The sequence below is a fragment of the Bos mutus genome, chromosome 26, assembly GCF_027580195.1.
Source record: "Bos mutus isolate GX-2022 chromosome 26, NWIPB_WYAK_1.1, whole genome shotgun sequence".
Classification (NCBI taxonomy): domain Eukaryota; kingdom Metazoa; phylum Chordata; class Mammalia; order Artiodactyla; family Bovidae; genus Bos; species Bos mutus.
The window spans coordinates 2,491,939-2,515,071 of NC_091642.1; the positions used below are offsets into that span (position 1 = coordinate 2,491,939).

General features: G+C 53.5%; 1 long non-coding RNA gene across 1 annotated transcript in view; it reads right to left on the reverse strand.

Annotated features, from left to right (window-relative positions):
• Positions 1 to 5,837, reverse strand: part of LOC138985786 (uncharacterized) — a 33,385-nt gene extending 27,548 nt beyond the window's left edge. The window contains exons 1-4 of the long non-coding RNA XR_011462741.1: positions 4,314 to 5,837; positions 4,030 to 4,191; positions 3,336 to 3,421; positions 2,228 to 3,115 (exon numbers count right to left, since the gene is read on the reverse strand). This is a non-coding gene — a long non-coding RNA (uncharacterized lncRNA). The remainder of the gene's footprint in view (positions 1 to 2,227; positions 3,116 to 3,335; positions 3,422 to 4,029; positions 4,192 to 4,313) is intronic.
• Positions 5,838 to 23,133: the final 17,296 nt, after the last annotated feature.

The window sequence follows — 23,133 nt, forward strand, 5'->3', positions numbered from 1 at the left end:
CTGAGGACCCCTTGCTGGGGTCACTTCCACAGAGGCTGACCTCCAGCAGCCAGAAGAGGACTGGACACCCTAAGATGGCCCAGCTCACAATGTGGGCACTGGGTGCTGGCTGATGGGGCCCCAAGAGGCCAGCTCCCCTCCACTCCACACGGTCTCTGACTGCCCCCGCCCCCGGCATGGGCTACACTGGGCTCTTCATGGCCATCGAGAAAGCAGAAGCTTGGATGCTTCGGGAAGGCTCAGAGGCCACACAGCATCCTTTCTGCATTCTGTCGACAAAAGCAAGGCTCAGAACCAGCCAGACTGGAGGGCTGGGGAGACAGCCTCTGCCTCTTTACGGAAAGAGCCACACAGTCCCCCATCAGAGGGTGTGGATGCCAGGAGGGCAGGCGCTGCTGCAGCCACAGAACCTCAGGAGTGTACGCCATGTTCTGACGCATCCCAAACCCGAGCTCTGCATTCACCCCGGCCGTCCCTGCAGACCCCTGCTTGCCATCAGTGGCAGCTCCACTGGGGCCAGGACACGCCTCAGAGTCCCTCCTGACTCCCCTCATCCCTCACACATCACACCCATCCAGCAGCAAAATCTGCAGGTTGCACCATCAGAATGAACCAAGAATGCACCCACTTCTCCCTGCCCCCAGTGCCACCCACTGGCTCCACGCCCCCGTCTGTGCCCCACTTGGATTGTCCCAGCCAAGCCGCTCTAGAGCACGCGTCCTGGGCTCAGTGGTGCTGGCTGCTGAAGGACACTAGGGGCTCTCCTTCTGCCGCTCTGCATCTCATCCCACAGCATCCGCTCTGTGCCGTCAAACATCTTCACCAAACAACTCTCAGCTACTCATAAATCATCAACACACCACCCTGAGATCTAAGTATGTGTAAGTCATCTTCCAAATCTGTGGCTCCCGAAATGTTTGAATGGTCCACTTACATCTTCAAAAAGAGAAATGAGCATCCTAATACATGCATGGCTATTTCTTTATTATATACACCAGTGACCAAATGAATGCATAATATGCTGGGTGCACTTACTGCGTGCGCCAGACCTGCATCCACCCCTCTCCAGGCTCTGTACCCAGAATGCTGTCCAGCATGGCCAATATCAACAGCCCCTCACATTCTGACTCCCACTGGATTTGGCCCTCAGGGAGCCTGGAAGATGCTAGACAGGAGAGAGAGGAAGGCCAGCCCCTCCCTGGGGGTGCCAGGGGCTGGAGCATTCTCCACCTGACCTGCTCCTCTCTGTACAGCCCTGGGGTGTCCCCTGCACCCTGACCACATGAGCTTGAGGGTCCCTCTGTCTCAGGGTCCTGACAAGAAGCATACAGCTCACACAATTAGCACAATGAGGCAGGAGGGCTTCCCTGGTGGCTCAGAGGGGAAAGCGTCTGCCTACAATGCGGGACACCTGGGTTCGATCCCTGGGTCGGGAAGATCCCCTGGAGAAGGAAATGGCACCCACTCCAGTACTCTTGCCTGGAAAAACCCCATGGACTGAGAAGCCTGGTGGGCTACAGTCCATGGGGTCGCAAAGGGTCAGACACGACTGAGCACCTTCACTTCACTGTCACTTAGTAGAGGTGCTAACCCACAGGGATGAGGTGGGCAGAGTGTAGCAGAAGCCCTGGGACATCACTGTGGCTCGGGGCTGGCTGCTGAGACGTGGTCACCACCTCTATGTCCACAGGGAAGAGGGGAAGGAGACCCTGAGCCCAGAGGGCAGAGTCCAGCACAAGAGGCAGCCTGGAGAGAATCAGGGCCCTCAAGTGGGGATAAGCCACCGATGTAACCTCAGAGAAGGAAGGGAAGGGGCCCGAGGAATAACTACTGGCCCCCAGCTCCTCCCTCTCCCCAGAGTCGGCCAGGGATCCCAGTGTCCAGTCCCTACAGGACCCAGAGGGTGGGCCCATGGTCACAGCTCCTGAGGGGACAAATCACCCAGCATGGCCTCTGCTCAAGACTCCCCAGTCAGGTCACCCCGACGCTGAGTCTGCCCCTGTCTACCACGACCCCCCCACTAATGAAATGTACATGTGCTTGGTCGTTCAGTCATGTCTGACTCTCTGCAACCCCATGGACTGTGGCCCTTCAGGCTCCTCCATCCATGGGATTCTCCAGGCAAGAATACTGGAGGGGTTGCCATTTCCTCCTCCAGGGGATCTTCCTGAGCCAGGGATCGAATCTACATCTCTTTTGTCTCCTGCATTGCAGGTGGATTCCTTACCACTAGCGCCATCTGGAAAGCCGGAAATGTACATGATGTTTGTACCGTCATCTTCATCTTCATCAAATGGACGTGACGAACCAACAAACAATGTGATTTCTTCAGATTGAAGGTGAGTTTTGACAGAAGTTCCGTGTTTTTGCCCACTCCTGGTGGCCGGTGTTGCACACTTTGCAGATGAGGGCAGCCCACCTGGCGGACCATGATATGGAGCCCACAGGGTCCAGAGCGGGAGGCCGGGACAGGCAGTGAGGACCCAGCCAGCACCTGCTCCCCGGAGTCCTCACCGCCTCAACTTGAGTCCAGCCCCCAAAGCATCTTCTGCGGAGACACAATTTAACCCACTCTGGGGCTGCAGGGTGACAGGCACCTCTCCTGAAACCAACATTAAGACAGTAATTGGGGAGCATCCATCTGTCCACACTCCAGCTGTACCCAGGGGACTCTCCTTCCTCAGGAATCATGCATTCTGTTAAGACAAGGCAGCAGAGACAAGGTTTACCTGAAAGCCCCGGGAATCACTGTGCAAGTTTCAGGACAAAGCCCTTCATTAAGTACCTTCCACACACTGTGGCAATCTCTATTTTAAAATGATCTCTGCATTAACATGACCTCCTCCCAAGCACCCCTGATAACAATATCCTTGTAAAAGCATCTCTCTAAGGCAAGTGGCCAGAATCTCTCACGCTGTTACACCATCTGCAAATTGTCCTCATTAGCACTACATGAGTGTATTTAAGAAGCCACTTCAAAGTCGTAGATCCAGGAATAAGAAGTCCTCTCCTTACTGAGGTCCAGCAAAGACTGCATTAAGAATCTTCCAGCCCTGACTTCTCAAACGTCTGCTTTCCATGGAGACAATGGTAAGTTCACCACTGAGTCTCCATCCTATAAGCCAAAAGAAAAATGAATGAGTTTTCTGAAGACTTCAATTGAGTTTCATAGAAAGAGCATCAGAGTTCAAAGTCTTTATAGAAAAATGTCAACACCAATTTCCAGGGGAAGAAGGATATCCAAGTGTCAAAAAAATTACATCTAGAAATTCCTGATAAAAATGGACACAGTATAGAGAAGAGGGCAAAAACGAGGATATTATTTTTGAACTAACTTTGTTAAATGTTCCCAGCAATCGGATCAGAATAGATTCAAGGCGATCTCAGCACAGATTCACCGGCATTCACTCAACTCTCAGTTCTGCAGAGGATAAACATATAGGCATTTTACCAGTGTTGGGAGAGATCAAAATACAAACTCACAAAGCAGACCTGAAAAATCTTGATAACGTTATTTTTGGCTACAAAAGTATTTCATAGCTGTTTCAAGTCAATGTGAATAATTTAATATGTAAATAATTTGGTTTTAAAAATACAATGAAAAACAGCTAAGGCAGCGATGTCAAATAAATCTGAAATGCAGAAACAGAACAAGATGGTAGCTCAGGACTGGAGAATAAAACGAGCTGAGAGTGGGACTTCCCTGGTGGGCCAGTGGCTAAGACTAAGCAGGGGGCCTGGGTGCAATCCCCGGTCAGAGAATTAGATTTCACGTGTGGCCACTAGGAGTCTGCAGGCCACAACTAAAGACCCAGCATGCCACAACCACTGAGCCTGCACGGCGACTAAAATAGGCCCTGCACAGCCAAAGAAAATAACAGCAAAAGGTTTTAATTAAGAACACAGAGAGCTGATAGTCCCTCCAACAACATCTGGACAACAGCGGCGAATGGGGATAGATTAAGAGGCATGATGTTGAACTTGGGATCAGCTGGGAAAGCAGACAGATGCAGTCAGGATAGCAGGTACCTGAAGCACCGAGCCATCAGGCGAAGCGCTCCCTGATGGAGTCCAGGGGGTAATTCAGGAGCACGCGCACCTCTGCTTTGGCTCAGTTGTGTACATCAGCCACCAAAGGGCTCTCCGGTTGTCACGTTTCACCTCAGTAACCACAGGGAGACTTAAGAGAGGCTGCAAGAGAATGAAACAGTCCACTGAGCGATGAACAGCTAATAAAAAAAAAACCCTTCATTCTGTTGTTTATCACATTTTGACAAGAAGCTGAATGCCATGAGACAGAAATCATAACAAACCTAACACATTGCATTAGGGGGAAAGCTTAAAGCATCTGTAGAACAACTCATCTGCCTGTGTTCAATTTCTCCGGAGATCTCTGCCGAAGCCATGGTGTCTCGAGAAGGAGAGGACTCGGGGTTTCAGGGCATTAGGAGGCTCGTCGGGATGTTAAACTTGCCAGTGAGATGTCCTATGTGACAGGAAATAGAGCTTCGGAGGCTGGCACGAGAAACAACAAATCTGCCACAGAGCCCGCCAGAAGGAAGGCACTGATAATGAGATACTTACCCAATCGCTCAGCTCCTGCCCGGGGGGAGTCGGAAACTTTGAGTGCAGGTTGAAGGACCCGGGAAGGGCGGGAACGGGAGAGTCACAGCTCACTGGTGCACAGAGCCTCCCGGCCAACCCGACGAACAAGAGCAGAGAGGTGACAGCAGACTCCCCCCCCACCCAGTTCAGGAGGAAACCGTATTTCACTGGAAATAAGTTAGAAATGGATTCTTACAAAAATAGGTATCTTAGGATAAAACCCATTTCCAACCTGTGCTCAGTCGCTCAGTCGTGTCTGACTCCTTGTGACCCCATAGACTGCCCTCTGTCCACTGGAATTTTTCAGGCAAGAGTATTGGAGTGGGCTGCCATTTTCTTCTCCAATTTCCAATTTAAACAGCCTTTCATGAACAGCATTAAGTACCGCAAATATCAGAAGAGAAATCCCACAAAGCTGCAACACGGAGCATCAGCTAAACTCAGAATGCCAGGGGCTGCGATTCTCCCGTTCCCGCTATTCCAATGTCCTTCAATCTGCACTCAAAGTTTCTGACTCCCCCGGGCGGGAGCTGAACAATTTGGGTAAGTATCTCATTATCAGCTCCTTCCTTCTGGCTGGCTCTGCGGCAGGTTTGCTGTTTCTCGTTCAGAGAGCTGATCACCGGAGTATCCTTGTAAAGCGTCCTCCGCTGAAAATACAGAGGCACAGAGGGTCTACACATGCCCGGAACTTGTGCCGAAACTGCGATTGTTTGGTTGAGAAATTTCCAACCTTGTGAAAGAACAACAAATTGCTGACTACGAGGCTTGCTGGGTTTGGGGGTTGGTTTCTTGCAATGTTCTCCACCTGCAGATACTCTGTCTTCAGAGCTGAGAGAAGCCAGGGACCGGGCCATCTCTCCTCCCTGTCCCCAAAAGGCAGCCATACTTTCCCCCAGATACCTGAGATCTATGTCCCAGCAGCTCGAAAGGCGAGCGAGTGGGCGACGTGCGGGTTGCTGGACTCCCCAAGAGCACAAGTTGTTTCTGTTTAGTCGCTCAGTCGTGTTCAACTCTTTGCGATCCCATGAACGGCAGCAAGCCAGGCTTCCCTGTCCTTCAGTATCTCCTGGAGCTTGCTCAAACTAATGTCCATTGAGTCAATGATGCCATTCAAACATCTCCTCCTCTGTCGCCCAGAGGACAAGACCACCAGACTTTTGTTTTTAATGCTGTGCCATGTAGTACACAGGACCTTAGCTCCTGGATCAGGGATCAAACCTGTGCCCCCTGCGTTGCATTGGGAGCATTAGCCACTGGCCCACCAGGGAAGTCCCAAGACCACCAGATCTTTTATTTCAAAATTTGGGGGCTGAGAGAGGCAGGAGCAAGCAGCTCCAACCTGGATTCCTGCCCTGGAGACTGAGGCCTGGGAGGTGCAAGGAGCCCAGCCAGGAGCAGGGGTGAACACCCACCTGGCTGGACATGAAGGGTGCAGGGCACCGCCCGTATGGGCACAGCCCGGGAGGGAGCCCTCCACCCTGGAGGAAGCAGGAAGGCTTCCTCCATGGAAGGAAAGGCAGTTTCCTGCTCAGAACAGAGCTGGGAGAACGCGGGGGTGTTCCAACTGCCCTCCCCGCCCCTCCCTTCCAGTGCCGGGTGACAGTCACCTTGGGGAAGAGCCCAGGCAGGAGGCAGGCCTGGGTGGTGCTAACAGCAGAGAGAAGAAAGGAAATGTATAGCCTGGAGTCACAGTGTCTGCAAATCCCCAGCCACTGACAACAAGACGGGGGGACCCGGAGCAAAGCAACTGTCACCCATGAAGCCTGGAGTCCCGGATTCCCAGCAGAAAGCAGACTGGTTTTTTTTCTGTGGGAACCCCAGGAAACTGCCCTTCTGGGGTCCTGACATAGCACCTGCTCAGCCCTGTGTTCATCCACCGAGAACAGGAAGAACGTGCGACAGTGATTCTGGCGCATCTTGTTGACGGCAGCTGCCTTAGGGACGGCCCGGCAGGCTGAGATGCCTTGTTCACAGGAAGCATGTGCGGGGCCATGCTGCATGGCTGAGGGTGGAGCCTCCTGCAGCAAACGTGGTTGTTGACATTCACTGAATCCAGGCCAGACAAGCTACCCTTGGTAGGATGATCGTCAGGGTCTCCCAGAGGCAGAATTCTCTGCTTTCCGCTTTCCTTTCATCTTGAATGATGACAACTCCAGGAAATGCTCATTTTGAGATGGTACCTCGAGATCACACACAGACAAAGAAATAGTGGAATCTCAAGGGCAAGCGAACAGCGTCCAGCTAATCCCCAGGGCTGACTCCGAGAATTCACTCACCAGGCCTTCCGACTGTCAGTGCCACGCAGACGAAGCGGGAGGCCCGGACGCTTCGGGGGAGCATGGTAAGCAGGCCTGGTTCCCTGCAGAGGGACAGGCCAGGAGCAATCTGCGAGCTCGTGTGGTCTGTGAGCTCACCTCTACATGAGTCCCCGTGGCCGCCGTAACAAATGACCGCCGGGGGTGGTGGGGGCGGCGACCAAAAGCAACAGAAGTTAATTCTCCCACCGTTCAGGAGGCCAGAGCCTGAACTCCAAGTCTGGGCATGGTTTCGGACACAGGCAGCCGTGAGTCATCGCTCGCGGTAAGCAGCAATAGTGAGCAGTGGCTGGAAGCAAGACCTTAGTTCCCTGACTGGGAACCGAACCCTAGTCGCCTGAGTGGAAACCAGGAGTCTTAACCACTAGACCATGAAGACCAGCAGCCACAGCCTAAATCCCCAGTCCTTGGCTGCCCTGACAAGAAAATTCTGGTGAGAATATAAAGCAAAACACATATTGGAAAAGTAGAGTACACGTGGAAAGGCTAATAGGTGAACTCAGGGAGAGACTAGTGCGGAGTCCCGCCTTCAGGGAGTTTAAGTCACTTTTAAGGGGGCAGCTTTCCTCTGGCCAGCTGCCTTGTTTTCCACCCCCTGGCTAATCTGTCTCAGGACCCTCCCCAAGGTGTGCACACACCCCTCAGCCAAGGTAGATTTCAACACAAAGGCATCTGGGAAGAAAGAAGCAAGACTTATTATGGCCTGGCATGCCCTGCCTTTTGACCCCCAGGGAGCCTTTCTGCACACATGTAGGGTCTCCTTCGCTCCAAGGACAAGGAACATGCAACCACCTGACCCTCTACTCAAACAGGATTCAGCCCCGCTCTCTCTGCCATGACTACAGTCTCAAGGTGTCCACAGGAGACGACGCCTGGCTGAGCACCCCGTTTAAGTTGTTACTTTCATTTCAGAAAGCACATGGAGGCTGACTGCAAATGCCTAAGCTGGAGCCCACCTGTCTGCCAGCTAAGGAAATGCAAACAGGAGGCTAGTTTTAAGTGTCCAGCCTGAAGCCCACCTTTTCCCTGCCCCACATAAACAGGAGGCCAGTTGTAAACGTCTAACCTGGAGCCCGTCTATGTCCTGCCTCAGGCAGGCTTGGCTCCTCCTGGAGGCTCTGACGGACAATCTGGTCCACATCTCCCTCCTGACAACCCGTGGCTGTGGCAGCATCGGTCCAGTCTCACCTGCATCCTCACCCACGTCTCCCTGTGCATCTGGACGTCCTCTCCTCTCCTTGCAAGGACACCAGTCGCTGGACTGAGGGCCCCCTCGAACTCCAGGATGATCTCCTAGGAGACCTTAAATTAATCACACCTGCAAAGACTCTACTTCTAAGGCAGGCCACTCTCACGGGTACCGGGGTCAGGACTTGGACCTATGTTTTGGCGCCACATTTCAAGCTGCTGCAGCCTGCACATGTAAAGACGTGCAGCAAAGAAAGGGTATGGACTGTGGACTCTCACCCTTCCTTAGATGCCCAGCCCTTTGGTGAAGTCTTGTCAACAGGTTTCTTCTAACCCAGCACTTACTAAGTGCCAAGCGCCATGCTGAGGCCTTGGCCCGAGTCCCTGGTTCAGCATAAATGCATCTGCTGCTGTTGTTCAGGCACTAGGTCATGTCTGACCCTTTGTGACCCCATGGACTGCGGCACACCAGGCTCCCTGTCCTTCACCATCTCCCAGAGCTCACTCAAACTCGTGTCCTTTGAGTCGGTGATGCCATCCAACCATCTCATCCTCTGCAGTCCCCTTCTCCTCCCGCCTTCAATCTTTCCCAAGACCAGGGCCTCTTCCAATGAGTCAGCTCTTCGCATCTAGCACATCAGCGTTCCACTTTGATGTGAATCGGGGGAGGGGCCATCGCAGTCATTCCACACCTCTGTGTGCATGAAACTGACGTACCTGACAAAAAGGAATTCACGTCCGCGTGGGGTCACCCAAACAAGGATTCCCGGGGACAATCTGCTTCAAAGTGTCCAAAAATCAGTTGGAAATGTGTGGAAAGACGGTTTAACATGTAGTCTACAGAGAACACCTGCAGAAACAGACTTCTAAAAAAATCTTAATAAATACATTCACAATTCTAAGATAATATATTTGAGAACATAGATTTAATGGGCAATTTCCAGGTAAACATGAAATATAAAATTGACCCCAGAAGAAAGAGAAAACCTAAAGCAGTGGTCCTCACCCTTGAGTGAGTCTCTGAATCTGCTGAGAGGCTGGTTAAACCACAGGAAGCTGGGTTCAGCCAGAGTTTATGATTCAAGGGGTCTGTGGGCAGGTCAGGGGCGGTGTTCCAAAAATCTGCATTTCTAATGAGTTTCCAGGTAATACTGATGCCACTGCTCTAGTAACTACACTTTGGGAACCAGTGTCTGAACATCAAGCCCCTTGATAACAAGAATCTTGTCTATATAGGACACATTCTTTGTAACTGGTTGAATTAACAAATGAATGAATGGTTCAATATTAGGAAATTTAATATAATCTATCATCACGATATAGGAGAAAACCTTTGTGCCCTAGGATGTTTAATGTCTGTAGTGGTTTTATGGCTAGAAGGGCATTCATACTCCTTAAAATGTAATTCTCAACATACTTCAGAAACAAAACTTAGATAATAATTATTCTTAAGCAATGTTTACAAGTGAAATTAATTCAATTCCCTTAAATAATTTAAACCATATCTACAAATAAAACATGACAGACCATTTTGAAGCCTTCAAGAACATAAACTGCAGAAAAGCTTTCACAAATAAGATGATTATACAGGTTATTACTGCACTCGCTCAGTCCCCAGTCTAACATAAAGGTACGGACTTAACTGACTTCTTTATATGTAATGTAAATCTTGTAAGTATTATAATAATCTTATAAGATGACTTATTTCTCTACCTTCTGAGGTTCAGGACCCAAAGGAAGTAGGGAAAGTATATCTCAGTCTAGCCAAGGCTGCAGGTTCTGGGGGGCTGGTCGACTGATTCTTGGCCAGGACAGAGACCAGTGTGCCTTCAAGGTGAGTAAGGCAGGCTCTGATCACGGTGCAGAGATACCGTGAAAGCTTCACTCTGGACATCGTTACTTTACACGCCCAGATCTTTCATGTAACTTAGAATTTTCCAAACCCTGATGCTCTTCTCTAAACGGGTGCGTTTCTAACCCCGTGTGGCCTTCATTATCCAGCGTGCGTCCCATCTGGCAGGTTAACGTGATCAGAGATTGACACAGAGTTCACTGACATCTCATCAGAGTGAACAGAATCGTCCCGAGTTCTCCTCCCAGTCGAGGGTCTCGGTGAAATGAAACTGACTCACACAGTTCTCCGTATGTGATAGGCTCTCTGTACCTTTTCACTACCATTCTTACCGGCCGCTAAGAGGTGATAAGGACAAACCACTCCGAGTCTTTCTTGATTTGCAATGACGCGTCACTCAGATCAGACCATTTTTTGATCTCCAGTGTTCCCCAAATCTTATTTTAAAATATTCTTTTCTCAAATGATATCACTTATTGTGGAATCTAAAATACAGCACACACGAACCTATCTACGAAGGAGAAATAGACTCACAGCCGCAGCGGACAGACCTGCGGTTGCCGAGGGGGTGGGGGTGGGTGGGGGATGGACTGGGAGTCTGGGCTAGCAGATGCAGACTAGTGTGTATAGAGCAGATAAGCAAGATCCTACTGTGCGGCACGGGGAACTATATTCAATATCTGCTGATAAACCATCATGGAAAAGAACACAAAAAGAATGTGTGCGTGTGTATAACCGAGTCACTTTGCTGCATCGCAGTCGCTAACACAACACTGCAAACCAACCACACTGCAATAAGAAAGCTTCCTTTCTTACTCGGCTCCCGTTTTCTGAAGATCCTGCCTCTTCCTTCTCTGCAGCCACAGGCCCTGCAGCCACAAAGAGCCACATGTTCACCGTCACTCTGCTTGGCACTTAGTAGATGGTAAATGAACACTTTTTGGATCAAGAACACGTGAGGGAAGTATTCCTCGAGTTCGAACAGCACCGTGTGCATGAAGCGGCCCCACAGCTGCCAGCTGAAGGGGGTCCCCCCTCCTCCGAGGGCTGGGGGTGTCTTGGCTTCTGTCTTTCACACGCAGCACCTCCTGCCTGGAATGGGGGCTGAACAAACCCCCGTGAGACTCTCAGAGCTGCAAGGACAAGGACCACCTTGCATCTTCAGGCCCCTCATCAAGAGCTTGAGCAGAGCAGGTGCTCAGTAAATGTTCACTCAATGGGTGAAGCCACAAAGAGACCTTCTGCTCACACATCCTTTATCTCAGCACCCTTCACAAGGAGACCGAAGGGCAGAAACAATCTGGAGAACAGCAGAGTCTCCAGGGGGTCAGGATGTGACCGCAGGCCCTGAACCCTCAGCCCAGGGGCAGGGTGTGCCCGATATCACTCCCCAGGCAGCACCAACCAACAGGAAGGCAGGAGGACTCCCTCGGGGGGAACTCAGAGCATGAAGATAACCAGGAGGGCCGAAAGGCAGGCACTACTTCCAGGTCAGGAGTTCCCAAGCTTGCAACAAATAACTCTATTAACTCCTCTCGAGCCTTAACACCCTGCCCAGCTCCAACCTGCAAAGCATTTACTTCCCAGCTGTATCTGTCAGGTTTTCTGTGTAACAAACAAGCCCCACATCTCAGAGGAACAAGGCAATAAGCATTTATTTCTCACCAGTAAAAATCGAGGTGTGACTGGGCAGCTCTATTTTGCGCTGGGGTCAAGTTCAGACTGCTCCATGAGTCGAGTCTCCGGCTAGAGACGCAGAGCCCAGGGTCATGATCCCCCAGCAGACGACAGAAGCTCTGGAGGGGCAGGAACAAGTGACGCCCAGCAGGGGCTGGGCTCCAGCTGGCATGCTGGCACTTCCCTCCAAGTTCCACCTACCAAAGCAATTCACACGACCAAGCTCAACGTCACAGGTGGGTGCGGGGGTGAGTGGAGGACGAGGAGTAAAGAGGAGGCAAAGAATCAAGGGAACAAACATCTGTGAACAGTGGTCTCTCCTGCCAGCCCACACCTGGGGCTCTGCCGTCTCTGAAAGCACCGGTGCACCCAGCACCAAGGGCTCTTTAATTATTTATACACAAAACTATAACTCAATACTGATAGCTTCACAAAACAAGAGACCACCACCAGCAATTCTGACTTTGGAGGCAGACTAGACAAGGGAACTCGGCCCCCATCTCTGGAGTCCACCAGCTGTAGCACCCGGGCAAGTCACCAGGCCTCTCTGAGCATCCGTTTCAACATGTTTAAAACTGAGGTATCGGACTTCCCTGGTGGTCCAGGGTTAAGAATCCGCCCTCCAGTGCAGGTTACCCGAGTTCAATCCCTGGTCAGGGATCTAGGTCCCACGTGTTGCTGGGCAATAAGCCCAGGCAGCAGTTATGAAGCCTGTGCTCTAGAGCCCACAAGACACTAGAGAGAGAAGTCCATGCACCACCACAAAGATCCCGTGTCCCGCAATGAAGAGCCAATGCAGCCAAGTAAATAAATAAAAAATTAGGTACCGCTAGTAGTGATGCTGGGCTTCCCAGATGGCGCTAGAGGTAAAGAACTCACTTGCCGATGCAGAAGACATAAGAGACGTGCGTGCGATCCCTGGGTCAGGAAGATGCCCTGGAGGAGGGGATGGGAACCTACCTCAGTATTCTTGCCTGGAGAATCCCATGGACGAGGAGCCTGGCAGCTATGGTCCATGAGGTCACAAAAAAGAGTCAGACACAACTGAGCGACTGAGCACATAAGTGAAGTCAGGGCTTCCCTGGTGACTCAGCTGGTAAAGACTCTGCCTGCAATGTGGGAAACCTGGGTTTGAGCCCTGGGTTGGAAAGATCCCCTGCAGAAGGGATAGTCTACCCACTCCAGTATTCTTGGGCTTCCATGGTGGTCAACTGGAAAAGAATCCACTGGCCCATGAGGTCACAAAGAGCTGGACAAAACTGAGTGAGCACACAGGAGGATCTTACACATGAAGATTATCTCGGGTCGTCTAATCACATAGCTCTTAAAAGCAAAGCACTTTCTCTAGCTGAAGCAAGAGGGAGGAAGCAGAAAGGTAACTCAGAGCAAAGTCAAGCATGAGAAGGCTTTGGTGCACTGCTGCTGGCTCTGAGAGGTAGGGACCCACCTGCAAGGACCCAAGAGAGGCCTCTCAGAGAAAACTGAGCTATTAGCCAGCAGCCAGCAAGGAAATGGGCCTCAGTCCTACAACCCCTCCAAGAAACTGAATTCAGGCAACATCCTGAATGAGCGTAAAAGCAGCTTCTCCCCAGAGACCCCGGGAGGAACACAGCCCTGCTGCAAAGTTGACTTTATCTCAGCCAGAGCCACATCAGACTTCTGACCTCTGGAAACAGATAATACACCGGTGTTGTGCTCAACTGTTAAATCTGTGATGATCTGCTACTAGGGCAACAGGAAACAAATTCGGCCAACCTCACACCAACTCCCCACGTCACCGCGGATCAGCGTTATGCTCCCTGCGTGACACTCTTAATGACATTGGCTCTCCCAGGACCCACACTCCTGGCGCACGGACGTGCAGCTGTCCCCTTGCAGAGGAAGACGCTGAGGACGGAAACCAGCAAATGCTAGAGCCAGGTCCGATGAGTGTGAAGCCCTGGTCCTGACCGATGGGCTGCCCGGCCTTCCCCTCAGGGTTCTGCAGGGGAGGCACCGCCTCTGCCCACCATGGCTGCCCAGCACTGGGGCCTCCCCCTAGTCCACAGTGGCCTGACAGCTTCACTCAAGTCACCCCTGGGCAGGTACTTCCACCCAGGCTCCCTGCTCCCCAGGAGCCCGTGTCACTGAGTCCTCTGCCAGGTTCATGGGCAGGCCCCCCTCACTGCTGGCTTTCTGCAGCGGGCAGAGTGCCCTGTGACACGTGGTGATGCCCCTAACTACTGGTGGAGCGGAAGTCCCCATGCTGGGCAGCTCCCGGACTTGTCTCTTGTGCTTCTTCCCTCACAGTTCCTCTCTGAATCAGACCCTCTGTGACGGAGCCTGTGTGTTCACCAAACTCTCCAGGAGAAGTCCAAGTGAAGCGGCGAGCCTCCTGGCTTGTTTCTGCAGCGCCTGAGATACACGACACAGGTAAAGAGCTGGACTCGGGCCTGCGGGCCGCTGACCTCCACAGCCTGGAAGAGGGCTCAGAACCAGCAGCAAGTTTGTCTCCTGTGGCCAGGCGGGGTCCCTGGCCCCCAGTCCCACAAGGGCCTTCCATCCAAGCGCTCTCAGGACCCTGGCTATTGATGGTCTGGGCAGACCCCAACATCTGCTTCTGTTGTTCGTTGCAGTCGCCGGTTGACCTGCTTCCTCACAGGGTGTTTGAATATTCTCATCAGAACGGAGAGATTAGTCAGAGCAGAGCCCTGCTTCATTAGCCTGGGAGAAGCGTGTTTAGCAGAGACATCACAGCAAACAGGAGGATTGTAAATTATATTATGCCTCAAAGACCCCTTAGCCCAGGCCACCTGCTTGCCTGCTTCCCGGTCTTCAAACACGCAGGCTGATGTATTTCTACCCCCTTCTGAGTCGTAGTGGCTAACAGGAAAGTCTTAATTCCATCAAACCCTTGAAATTCCTATTTCCCGTCCATATTAACACCGTAATGAACAGCACCAGGCCTGTGTGAACACGGAGGGCGGCCACCCCCAGCTGGGTGTCAGAACGCGAGGCAGAGCGGTGTGCTTCATCACTTGGGAGCTTGGGGAGGTGTATGGTGCGGGCACCTCCAATTACAGCCCCTCCAGGAGCAGCAGCGAGACCTGTATGCAAACGCGGGCTGGCCAGGTGTCCGGGAACCGGACAACCAACCGTGTGACAGTGACAAATGGTGAGTCCGCTGCAGCGCGCTCCCCTTCTCAGCTGCCTCCCTGCTCCTGGGGGAGGGATGGAGCTGCAGAGAGGGAGCCTCCTTGGAGGAAAGAGGCCAGCCCGCCTGGGCCAGGCCCGCCAGGTGGTGGGGGGCTTCCTGGGTCAGACCAGTGCGGAGGCCTGAGGAGTAGCCGGCGGGACCCCGGGTGGCCTCCTTCTCCAGCACCTGGCTACCCGTCCCCCGCCCAGCACCTCTCCCCCTGCAGCCGGGGACCCAGGACTCCTCTCTGCCTGTCGCAGGGGTGTCCTGAGAACAGAGGAGCTGCCTGACAGTGGAACCGCAGAAAGGCGTCATGAAAGGACCAGGAGCTGTGACTCATCAGACAGACCTGCCCCCGGGCAGCCACTTCACAGCTGAGCTTCAATCCACAGAGGACTCTGCTTCAAGAACTGAGATCAACCCACTAATTGTTTAGAGACAGCAGAGCCTTGAGATAAAGGGGGTTTAACCTGGCAGACAAATTTGCTCTCAGCCTCTGCAATCGGCCAGAATCAGCCACAGAAAGCTGAGGGGAGGGCCCAAAGGGGGCTGTCAGTCTCCCACCACCGCAGGGAGAGGAGGCGTGGAGGGGCCCCAGGACTCCCCAGCTCCCTGGAGAGGAGACAGAGGCAGCAGAGGCCTCTGCCACCAGGAAGCTGGGTTGCTGCGATTTGCAAAAATGTATAAATTTTCATTACAGCATCTGGCAGCCTTAGGCCAGGTATGCTCTGTAAAATTTAACATCTTTAGAGCAGCTCAGGGCAATTGGGTCACAGCTGTCCTGGGGGCTCTGTGTCTGGCAAGGGCGGTCCTCCCAGGCTAGGGACACAGTACAGCTGGCCTCCAGCAGGCCACCCTGCCCCCCCACCACAGGCCAGGGGCCGGCCTTCCTGTCTGTCTGCTTCCAGGAGCCAGAGGAGCAAGGCCTGGAATTCTCAGGAGAACCTCCCCCTGGGGGTGTTCTCCCCCATCCTCCTCCTTCAGCTCTCTTAAGGGTCCTTCTGTGGAGGGCTCCCTGCAGGGCACTTGATCTGCTTCACATTTGTCTCCATGGCAACCCCAGGAAAGGGGCTCCCCTATCACCGGTGGAAGGAGGAGACTCAGAGAAGCAAAGTGATTTTTCAGAAGGGAACACAAGATGCCCAAGGCTGAAACCCAAGGACAGGGTCTGAGGCCCCTTGAGAGCAGACTCCCCTTCAGCTCTGGTCCGGGCTCTCCGCACAGACCCAGCAGACACCCAGAAACGTCAGCGTCAGGCCCTCGGGCAGGGTGAGGGGTGTCTGCTGTGAAGTCTCCGAGGCCCCTCCTGCCCCTCCCCACCCCAAGCTCCAGACCCAAGGTGGCCATTCCTCAATAGAGGGCCTGGCGGGCTACAGTCCACACGGTCTCATACAGTCAGACACAATTGAAGCGGCTTAGCACACCCACACCCGCCCCAAGTCAAGATGAATCAGTCTATCAGCTGCTAGTCACATACTTGGTTTAAACAGAGTTTTAAGCCCCGATGCCTGTTTGCAAAGGCAGCCTTGCAGCACCTCGTGGAGTATGAATGCTGATGACCAGGGTCCCCCGGGTGGTCCCACTGCAGACACAGGGCCAGCTGCCTGCGGCTCAACCCTGCAGGGAGATGCTCGCACCCCACTGTCCAACAGCTGCCCTGGACCACCAGCGTCCTCTCCCCCAGCGGGGTCCTGAGTGCACCCCCTCTACTCCCAGACCCACTCCCCTCTCCCTGTCCCACCGCCAGGAGGTGTCTCGGCTTCTTACTAGAAATAAGAGAAGGGAAGCAGGGGGTGGAGAAGCCTGGAGCAGGGAAGGGGAAGGCACAGCACAGGGAGAAGTATGTAATTCCTCGGAAGTTCTCTTGCAGGATCAGCTTTCCGTGGTAGTCTGATTCAGTTTCCTAGGGCTGCCAAATAAAACACCCCAAACCTGGGGCTTAAAGCAACAGAAATTCACGCTCTCATGTGAAACCGGGGGTCCAAAATCAATGTGTTGCTGGGACCACACTCCCTCCAAAGGCTCCAGGAGGGACTCCTTGCTTCCCTCATCCAGCTTCCAGGGGCGGCTGGCAACCTGGAAATCTCTGCTTGTGGCCGAATCACACAAGTCTTTGCCTCCACTATCAAATGGACTTTTCATCTGTGTATCTGCATCTGGCTCTGCTTCTTTTGCCTTATAAAGACTTAGCTTTGGATTAAAGGCCTGAGATCCTTACCTTAATTACATTTGCAAAGTCCCTTATTACAAATAAGTTCACGGTCTGAGGTTCCAGGCAGATATGTCTTTGGGGGGGCACAACTCAACCAATTACACTCCACCCTCTGGCCCTGAAAATGTCCATCCCTTGTGTGGAGTTACCTGTTCACTGAATCCACTGAGATCCTGTGTCTGCTCTGGGATCACTGCAGACAGAATGACAGCTAGACCGTCCCCCACAGCAGGCCTTCCTAACGTCCAGGCTGGTGCGTCTCTTCAGGGGCACGGGAGGACCGGCTGCCCCCTTCCCCAAAGCCACAGCAACCGTGCACCCAGGCCAGCCGGTGAGACGTGAGCAGACCTGCCCAGGCACGTCTCAGCCGGGCAGTTAGTCCCCAGGGCTGGACGCCCCTGCTCTGGTTTCCCCACTGCGATAACTGGAGCCCCTGCAGATGGTAGAGCCTGGGCCCCTGCGTGAGGACCCTCCAGTGTCTGATGGAGAAGAAAACTGAGGGAGACAAAACCTTTCTGGCTTCAAGCCACTGGGATTTAGGAGTGCTTGCTGCCTAGCTTCACCGCATCCCCATAGAGACTGCACCTAAGCTGCGGTGACCTTGGTTGACTTTCCTTCAGACCACAGAAGTAGCAACTGGCCTCATTTTTCCCCCAACATCCAGGTGTTCTTGGCCCCAAGGACTGACATGCACATTTGCATACCCACGCATACAATTAAGGGGATGCGGGTAAGGGATCCCTCGACCCTCACGGAACTGACTGAGTGAAGGCTCTAACATAAAGCAGTATGACTCAGAAATCCTCACTCTTAATGTCCTATCTGGGAGAAACATTCCTGTCTCCTTCATATTCTAGCTATAGGATATTCATATTGACTTTTTTCCCACATAACAGAGATAAATCCAGAGGAAATGTGTGCGTCTAGAGGAGAGAATAAGGGCCGGCCCTCTGGGTAAAGGCCCCCAGCGTTTATGACAGTAACCTCCTTCCTCCTCCTCTGTGTGGAGGATCATTGGCGCCTTCAGATTTAATCACTGACAGGTTTCCTGGTGCCTTCCCTCTGCCTCAACCTCTCCTTGCTCGTCCAGACTGATGGGGAATAAATCTTACATCATTGTTGCATTACTCCCTGGCGGAAAATATGCCTTATTAATTAACTCTGGTTTCTAACACTCAGATGGCTAATACAGAATGAAAAGTCTAGAGAGCTGTCTGAATCAGGTATGTCATTTTGTCACCGCATCAGCACCCTAGACAGAGTGTCTTTATAAATATGGGAAGCACACTCATTTCACATCACAGCCCCTTGCGTTTACAATACAAAGGCCTCTGCAGCACATTGTGAGAGGCAGGATTCAAAAGCAGTCCCCTCCAGGGACTGCCCCGTGGTCCAGAGGCTAAGACCCCATGCTTCCGACGCAGGGTCACTCTGCACTGGGGGGTCACCAGGGTTTGATTCCTGGTCAGGGCACTGGATCCCACATGCCTCAGCTAAAAACCCTGTCAGCCAAAACAAAGACCGAAGATCCCATATGCCGCAGCTAACACCCAGCAGAGCCAGACAAATAAAAGTAATATTAAAAAAAGATGTCTCTCCAGTCTCCATCCTCTGGTTTTCCCATCAAGCTCTAATCTAGACATGGCCATCTGTACTCACTTCCTGGGACCTCCATATCAAATCACCATGAACTGGGAGGTTTCCTGTTGCTCAGTCACTAAGCCATATCCGACTTTTTGTGACCGCATTGCCTGCAGCATGCCAGGCCTCCCTGTCCTTCACCTTCTCTCAGAGTTTGCTCAAACTCATGTCCATTGAGTCAGTGATGCGATCCAACCATCTTATCCCCTGCGGCCCCCTTCTCCTCCTGCTCTCAATCTTTCCCAACATCAGAGTCTTTTCCAATGAGTTGGCTCTTTACATCTGGTGGTCAGAGGATTGGAGCTTCAGCATCAGTCCTTCCAATGAATATTCAGGGTTGGTTTCCTTTAGGATTAAAATGTCTTAACACAAAAGAAATGTATTCTCTCAAGTTCCAGATGCCGGAATTCAGTATCAGGTGTCAGCAGGACCACACTCCCTCCAAAGCCTCTGAGGAGTCATCTTTCCTGGCTCTTCCAACTTCTGGTGGCTCCTGGCAGTCCTCGGCGTCCTGGGCTTGCAGGCACATCACTCCAGCTCTGGCTCCATCTTCAGGTAGATGCCTTCTTCTCTAGGTCTCTGTGTCTCTTCTCCTCTTATAAGGACACCAGTCATTGGACTCAGGGTCCATCCTAATCCAGCCTAATCTTGGACCTCAACTATTTACAGCTCCAATGATCCTATTTCCAAATAAGCTCACCCTGAAGTTCTGGTGGACGTGAACTTTGAAGAGACACTATTCACCTGGCTATCACTGGAAAGGGACTTTACAGATGGAATTAAGGTCTCTAATCAGCTGACTTTAAAATCGGGAGTGTGTCCAGGGTTATCTGGGTCGGCCTAGTGTGGTCACGTGAGCCCTTAAAGGCAGAAAAGAAGCAGAAGAGAGAGAGACAAGGCAGAGGGGAGGGAGCAGAGTGTGGGAGCAGGAGGGACCACGGGCTCTGATGGCGGAGGAAGGCAGCCAGAAGCCGAGGGGGACAGCCTCCAGAACCTGGGGACCACCCCAGCAGCCGGCCAGCCAGCAGGGACCCGGGACATCAGACCTGCAACCTCACAGAACTGAATTCTGCCAGCACCCGAATGAGCAGAAGGAGTTTGTCCCAGAACCCCCAGGAGGGAACCCAACCCGGCCGACCTCTGACTTCATCCCATGAAAGCCTGAGCAGAAAACCCCCGGGGCCCGCAGAGGGGCCCCTCCACTGACGCGGGTGCACAGGAGTGCCAGCACAGAGCCTTGCAGAAGGAAGCAAGAGCTGCCCCTCAGGGGGTTCATGTCCAAGCTCAGGAGTGCGCGTGGGTGCGCGTGGGAAGCCCCTACTCACAGCCAAGCTCCTGCTCTGAGCACCTCTCAGTGTGGCCCGCTCGCCCTCCTGCAGGGGCTCCAACCACACTATGCAGATGAGGAGGCCAAGACAGAGGACATGGTGCCCGGCTCACCAGCCGGGACGAGCAGGGGTCAGCGTCAGGCTTGGCATCTGCTCCTGACCTAGCATCGGCTGCCCCCAGAGGTTCCAGGTGGCCCTGGGAAATATTTCAGTAAGCTTTTAGAGTGTAACTAGGGCTTCCCTTGTAGCTCAGTTGGTAAAGAATCTGCCTGCAGTGCAGGAGACCAGGGTTCAATCCTTGGGTCAGGAAGATCCCCTGGAGGAGGAAATGGCAACCCACTCCAGTATCGTTGTCTGACAAATCTCATGGACAGAGGAGCCTGGTGGGCTGCAGTCCATGGGGTCACAAAGAGTCGGCCACGACTGAGCGACTAACACTTGAGTGTAACTGAAATTCCCTGTTCCTTTAAAATCAGCAGCAAAAAGAGCTGTTTCAGTCACTTATTAATTCAACAACAATTAATTGCTGAATTGCTGCTGCTATGTGCCAAACCAGAACTGCCTTTATGCTGAATCAGATTGATACCGAAACAGCTATGGCATGGGTCCCAAATGGGCCAGATTCTGAGTCAGACCGCCTGGTACCCTGCAGCCTCCTTCAGTGGAGACCAGACGTGAACCTACATGTTGGAGGGGATGGGCCATGGGAAGTCCAGTCGGCACCTGGTGTGGGCAGGGGAGAGCATGCAGGGAAGTGTCCCCACGCAGGACGGGGCAGGTCCCCTGGGCCCAGGCGCTCCCAGCTCAGCTTGGGGCTGTGTGGGTGGTGCAGGCTGCAGGAGGCCGGGGCTTCCAGAGAGCACAGCAATGCTAGCCGCAAGGTGAGGGGATGCCCAGGGGAGGGTCCCTGGTGGCCATACTTGGGACCACTGGTAATGGGCATGAAGGCCCCCAGATGGGAGGCTGGGCCCCGGCAGTAATGACCAGGCCAGGAGCAGGGGGCAGCAGCCTCGGTGGCGGAGAGTCACCTGGGCCTGGGAGTCCACGTGGATTTAAGAATGGTCAACGGCTCTACCCCTGGGGCAGACCCTAACTGTAAAGGCTGCGTATTTCTAAATGCAAAGTGACCTTCTGAGTTCCCTCCTAAGCCACAGACTGTGGGCTCATGTTCCATCTGAGGTGCGCTTGGCTTCGAGTTTTGGCAATCCACTCCGGTGTTCTTGCCTGGAGAACCCTGTGGACAGAGGAGCCTGGTGGGCTGCTGTTCATGGGGTTGCACAGAGTCGGGCATGACTGAAGCAATTTAGCATGCATGCATGCCTTGGAGAAGGAAATGGCAACCCACTCCAGAATTCTTGCCTGGAGAATCCCAGGGACAGAGGTGCCCAGTGGGCTGCCATCTATGGGGCCGCACAGAGTTGGACATGACTGAAGCGACTTAGCAGCAGCAGCAGCCAACCTGAAGTGCTTTTTCACCCCTGGTCAGCTCAGCCAGAGTGACAGCAGAGTGGATCATCCTGGCCCATGCCCCTCAACTCAGCCAGAGAAAATCAAAGGCTTCCCCAGATGTCAGCACACAGACCAACTTCAAGATTTAACTAAACCCACAGTCTGAGAAGCTTCCCTGGTGGCTCAGATGGTAAAGAATCTGCCTGCAGATCCCTGGGTTGGGAAGATACCCTGGAGAAGGGAATGGCAACCCACTCCAGTGGTCTCACCTGGAGAAACTAACACTTTCAGTTTCGCTTTCCAGATCTGATAAGGTCAGAAGTCGAAGCACAGCTTCCAAAGATCAAGTGCTTAGATGTTGGGAGCCCCCATCCCTACAGGCCCCAGGTGAGAGCCCTCCCCCCACGCACCACGACCCTCCCTCCTGTGACGTGTCCGCTGTCCTGGGAGGGGTCCCAAAGCCTGACGGCCCTCAGGAGCCTCAGAGAGCTCAGATGCCTGGCTCTGAGCTCCTCAGGAAGAGAGCACCAAAGGAGCAGGAGGTCAGAGGACACCCGGGGACACCCAGGAGGGTGCCCAGGAGGGACACAGAGGCCTGAAGTAAGGGTTTCCTCTGGACGGGGCAGGCACCAGCTGAGCTAAGGACTGGGGAAAGGCGACCGATCAGACGTTCCGGGAGCCTCTGTAATTCCCTAAACCCCGCCTCAGGCTGCTGCTTCTTCATTTTTACTGTAGAAGGAGGAGACAAGGGTGGGGGTCTCTAGGTGCCCGGGGGTTCCTGCGGATCAAGACCCTGGCAGCACCCCATCTCCACCTGTGGGGAGCACGCCTGTACCGCAGTGTAATGGAGAGGAGATCTTAATAAATACAACCTGAAACCACCCGGGCTGCCACTCCTCCTGCTACGGAGTGATGTGGCCCCTCTTCAGAGCACGCTGTGCCTTCCGATGAACTCCCCCGTGAGCCCGCTGCTGCAGACAGAAAGCCCACAGAGCAGAGTCCGGAGGCCTCGCGGGGAGGCCTCAGTCACGCAGGAGGAGGCGTCAGCCGGTACGGAGGACCTGCAGGACAGCTGACACGCTGGGGAGGCAGGACCCTTCCGTGCAGGGCCAGAGAGTGAGTATTCTCAGCTTTGCAGGCTGTGGGGTCTCTGCTGCAGCTTCTCAACCCTGCCCAGCATCAGAGAAGCAGGCCAGACACGATGAACAGCACAGGACTGGGCTCGGAGGTCTTTATCTGAGAGCAGACAATTAGACAGACTTGACCCACAGGTCCCGGTGTCCTGACCCCGCCTTGGGTCCCGGTGCCCTGACCCAGCCTTGGGTCCCGGTGCCCTGACCCCGCCTTGGGTCCCGGTGTCCTGACCCCGCCTTGGGTCTTGGTGTCCTGACCCCGCCTTGGGTCTTGGTGTCCTGACCCCGCCTTGGGTCCCGGTGCCCTGACCCCGCCTTGGGTCCCGGTGTCCTGACCCCGCCTTGTGGGGGCGGGGGGACACTAGGTTTAGACCCACAAGGATTGGTGTGTGTCTGCGTCTGCATGTTCACTGCGTGCAAGGGTCCAGCGATTTCATTTGAAACTTTCCTAACAGGGTCCCTCTGCTGACGTCTGGATGACAAGAGCAAAGCGTTAAGTCTTGAAGCAAATGAATTCCCCCAAATAATCTCCTCCGAGGTCACATCTAGAAAAGG